The sequence below is a fragment of the Heteronotia binoei genome, chromosome 2 (genome assembly GCF_032191835.1).
Source record: "Heteronotia binoei isolate CCM8104 ecotype False Entrance Well chromosome 2, APGP_CSIRO_Hbin_v1, whole genome shotgun sequence".
NCBI classification, from domain to species: Eukaryota; Metazoa; Chordata; class Lepidosauria; order Squamata; family Gekkonidae; genus Heteronotia; species Heteronotia binoei.
Genome location: NC_083224.1, coordinates 15,015,188 through 15,020,015, shown reverse-complemented (window position 1 = coordinate 15,020,015; position 4,828 = coordinate 15,015,188). Strand labels below are relative to the sequence as shown.

Below are 4,828 nucleotides of genomic sequence, written 5' to 3'. Positions count from 1 at the left end.
TCCTTGAAAGGACAGCTGCTGTGAGAGCCCTCTCCAGCCCCACCCACTTCACAGGGTGTCTGTTGTGGGGGAGGAAGGGAAAGGAGATTGTAGGCCGCTCTCTGTCCTTGAAAGGACAGCTGCTGTGAGAGCCCTCTCCAGCCCCACCCACTTCACAGGGTGTCTGTTGTGGGGGAGGAAGGGAAAGGAGATTGTAGGCCACTCTCTGTCCTTGAAAGGACAGCTGCTGTGAGAGCCCTCTCCAGCCCCACCCACTTCACAGGGTGTCTGTTGTGGGGGAGGAAGGGAAAGGAGATTGTAGGCCTCTCTCTGTCCTTGAAAGGGCAGCTGCTGTGAGAGCCCTCTCAGCCCCACCCACCTCACAGGGTGTCTGTTGTGGGGGAGGAAGACAAAGGAGATTGTAGGCCGCTCTCTGTCCTTGAAAGAGCAGCTGCTGGGAGAGCCCTCTCAGCCCCACCCACCTCACAGGGTGTCTGTTGTGGGGGAGGAAGGGAAAGGAGATTGTAGGCCGCTCTCTGTCCTTGAAAGGGCAGCTGCTGTGAGAGCCCTCTCAGCCCCACCCACCTCACTGGGTGTCTGTTGTGGGGGGAGAAGATATAGGGCAGGGGTATTGAACTCATTTGTTATGAGGGCCGGATCTGACATATGTGAGACCTTGTCAAGCCCAGCAGGGTCATGTCGGGCCAGGCCATGTATGTACCTATTTAAGATTAAAGGAAGAAAACGACATTGGATTTATATTCCGCCCTCCACTCAGAGCGGCTCACAATCTCCTTTATCTTCCTCCCCAACAACAGACACCCTGTGAGGTGGGTGGGGCTGAGAGGGCTCTGACAGAAGCTGCCCTTTCAAGGACATCTCTGCCAGAGCTATGGCTGACCCCAAGCCATTCCAGCAGGTGCCAGTGGAGAAGTGGGGAATCAAACCCAGTTCTCCCAGGTACGAGTCCGCACACAGCACCACTACACCAAACTGGCTCTTAGGTAGCGTAGCAGAGGTGTAAACTTTTTAAAGGACACAGACAAACACGACTGAAGATTTTTAAAAATAAAACATGTTTAAAACATTAGCACTGGTTGGTCTCTTAAAGGTGCTTTCTTTGTATTTCTCTCCTGGGATCCAGGGAACTGGGTAAAGGATGCTCTGGCTCTTTCCTTCCTTCCCCAGGGGACCAGGAGGGGGAGGAGCCTCAATCAATGTAGAAAACAGAGACTTTGCTCTGTAGCTCCTGTGCGATTGAGCAAGCCTGGCCAAGCGAGCTGAGATGCAGAAAGAAGCAAGAGGGAGGGAGAAGGAAGCAGACGGCAGCCAGTTCCTCAGGGGCCTGATAGGAGCCCTCCGGGGGCCTGATTCAGCCCCTGGACTGCATGTTTGACACCCCTGGGGGTAGATGATGTTCCCTAACCTGGATGGCCTCCTCCCTTGGGGAGGAAGGGGGAGAAGAATAGCTTGCTTTGCCAGGCTCTCAGTTGCACAGCAGAGCTACTGAACCAAGCCTCTCTTCCTTCTATTGGCTGAGGCTCTCCCCCCCCCCCCCGCCATCCTCATGAACATATGAAGCTGCCTTATAGTGAATCAGACCTTTGGTCCATCAAAGTCAGTATTGTCTTCTCAGATTGGCAGCGGCTCTCCAGGGTCTCAAGCTGAGGTTTTTCACGCCTGGACCCTTCTTTGGAGATGCCAGGGACTGAACCTGGGACCTTCTGCTTCCCAAGCAGATGCTCTACCACTGAGCCACTGTCCCTCGGAAAGAGCCAGAGCTTCCTTTGCCCAGTTCCCTGGATCCCATGGGAGAAATACAAAGAAAGCATCTTTAAAACCAATGAGTGCTAATGTTTTAAGCATGTTTGTTTAAATATATATCTCTGCTACCTAATTTTAATAGGTACACACATGGCCCAGCCTGGCATGGCTTGGCCCGTCCCAACATGGCCCATCCCAACAAGGTCTCATGTCAGATCCGGCCCTCATAACAAATGAGTTCGACACCCCTGGAATAGACTGTGCCACTTGAGATTACAGATGGTGGATTCCAGCTTTGGTCATCTCTTTGGTGTAGTGGTGAAGTGCGCGGACTCTTACCTGGGAGAACCGGGTTTGATTCCCCACTCCTCCACTTGCACCTGCTGAGATGGCCTTGGGTCAGCCAGAGCTTTCGTAGAAGCTGTCCTTGAAAGGGCAGCTGCTGTAAAAGCACTCTCAGCCCCACCTACCTCACAGGCTATTTGTTGTGGCGGGGGTGGGGAAGCTAGAGGAGATTGTGACCGCTCTGAGACTCTGTGTTTCAGAGTATATGGCGGGATATAAATCCAAAATCATCTTGAACATATGAAGCTGCCTTATACTGAATCAGACCCTCAGTCCATCAAAGTCAGTATTGTCTACTCAGACTGGCAGCGGCTCTCCAGGGTCTCAAGCTGAGGTTTTTCATGACTACTTGCCTGGAACCTTTTTGGTTGGAGATGCCAGGAATTGAACCTGGGACCTTCTGCTTAGCAAGCAGATGCTCAACCACTGAGCCACCCTCCCTCCCCTGCTCTCCAGGGTCTCAAGCTGAGGTTTTACATGCCTACTTGCCTGGACCCTTTTTAGCTAGAGATGCTGGGGACTGAACCTGGGACCTTCTGCTTACCTAGCAGATGCTCTACCACTGAGCCACCATCACTCCTCTGCTCTCCAGGGTCTCAAGCTGAGGTTTTTCACGCCTACTTGCCTGGACCCTTTTTCGTTGAAGATGCCAGGGATCGAACCTGGGACCTTCTGCTTACCAAGCAGATGCTCTACCACTGAGCCACCGTCCCTCCCCTTCTGTCTTCTTCTTCTTTGCCTTTAAATATCCATCAAAATCGAAAACTAGTCCCTCAGGGAGAAAGGTTCTATCTCTGGCTATTTTGGGTTTCTGTTGCCGGGGGGGGGGGAGGGGTTAGCCCAGGGGAGTATTTGAAAATGGATTCCTCCTCCTGAAGTCTCAGATGCTGCAGCCCAAATTCTACTATCTCTGGTCTTTGTGATTTCAGGTGGAAAGTGGCAAAGATGTATGACAAACAATCTTGTTGAGAAAAAGGATTTGTTAGTCCAGAGTTGGGGGTACGTGAGAGTTGGAAGCCGCACAAGGGAATGGACTCAGCCTCTGTGCCCTGTTGTTCAGCCCACCAGAGGAAATGGCTGGCCACTGTGTGAGAGGATGCTGGACGACATGTACCACTGGTCTGATCCAGCAGGGCTCTTCTGATGTTCTTATGAAGGCCTCAGCCTCTCTGCCCTGTTGTTGGCCCTTCAGAGGAACTGGTTGGCCATTGCGTGAGACAGAATGCTGGACTAGATGGACCCTCACTGGTCTGACCCAGCAGGGCTCTTCTGATGTTCTTATGAAGGCCTCGGCCTCTATGCCCTATTGTTGACCCTTCAGAGGAACTGGTTGGCCATTGCGTGAGACAGAATGCTGGACTAGATGGACCACTGGTGTGATCCAGCAGGGCTCTTCTGATGTTCTTATGAAGGTCTTGGCCTCTATGTCCTGTTGTTGGCCCTCCACAGGAACTGGGTGACCACTGTGTGAGACAGGGTGCTGAATTAGATGGACCCCTGGTCTGATCCAGCAGGGCTCTCCTGATGTTCTTATGAAGGCCTCGACCTCTATGTTTTTTCACACCTATTTGCCTAGACCCTTTTTTGGAGATGCCGGGGATTGAACCTGGGACCTTCCCAAGCAGATGCTCTACCACTGAGCCACTGTCCCTCCCCTATATACATCTCCTGATGTACTGAATCAGACCCTCGGTGGCTGGGAGAGATAGGTTTTTGAGAATCAGATACAAGTCAAACGGGAGATCCCTGAGAGCCAGTTTGGCATAGTGGTTAAGAGTGGCAGGTTCTAATCTAGAAAGCTGGGTTTGATTCCCCACTCCTCCTCCACATGCAGCCAACTGGTTGAGCTTGGGTCAGTCGTGGTTCTCTCAGAGCTGTTCTCTCAAGAGCCGTTCTCTCAGCCCCACCGCCCTCACAGGTTGTCTGTTGTGGGGAGAGGAAAGGAAAGGAGATTGTAAGCAGCTCTGAGACTCCGGGGGAAGGGCAGGATATAAATCTTATCTCCTCCTTTTTCTTCTCACATTCTCCCCACCTGAAGCTACCCTCTGGAAATGTTTCTTCTGGTCTGCTCACTTTGTTCAGGCTCCTTCCAAGGAACTAAATCTCTCTCTTCGTTTGTGTTTAGTGCAGGGCGTGTTTAGTTCAGCATCAAGTTAAACATAAGTGCCCAACTGCATAACCGTGTAAAACAGAGGTGACAAATTCATTTGTTATGAGTGCGAATCTGACATAAATGAGACCTTGTTGGGCCGGACCATGCGTGTACCTATTTAAGATTAGGTAGCAGAGATATAAACTTTATAAAGGACACAAATAAACACAATTAAAGGGGTTTTTTTTTTTAAAAAAAAAAAACAACAACCTTAAAATAAAACGTGCTTAAAACATTAGCACTCATTGGTCTTAAAGGTGCTTTGTATCTTTCCCAAGGGATCCAGGGAACTGGGCAAAGGAAACTCTAGCTCTTTCCTTCCTTCCCCCGGGGCAAGGAGGGGGAGGAACCTCAGCCAATAGAAGGAAGAGAGACTTGCTCTGCTGTGCAATTGAGGGAGCCTGGCAAAACAAGCTCTCCCTTCCTCATTCCTCCCCAAGGGAGGAGTCTCAGCCAATAGAAAAAAATAGAGGTTTTGCTCTGTAGCTCCTGTGTGATTCAGCAAGCTTTGCAAAGCAAGCTGTGATGCAGAAGGAAGCAAGAGAGAGGGAGAAGGAAGCAGATGACAGCCAGTTGCTCGGGGGCCTG

General features: G+C 51.1%; 1 non-coding gene across 1 annotated transcript; it reads right to left on the bottom strand.

Annotated features, from left to right (window-relative positions):
* Window positions 1–2,457: 2,457 nt before the first annotated feature.
* Window positions 2,458–2,528, bottom strand: TRNAS-GCU (transfer RNA serine (anticodon GCU)). The gene has a single exon. It is a non-coding gene; the product is annotated as a tRNA-Ser (tRNA).
* Window positions 2,529–4,828: the final 2,300 nt, after the last annotated feature.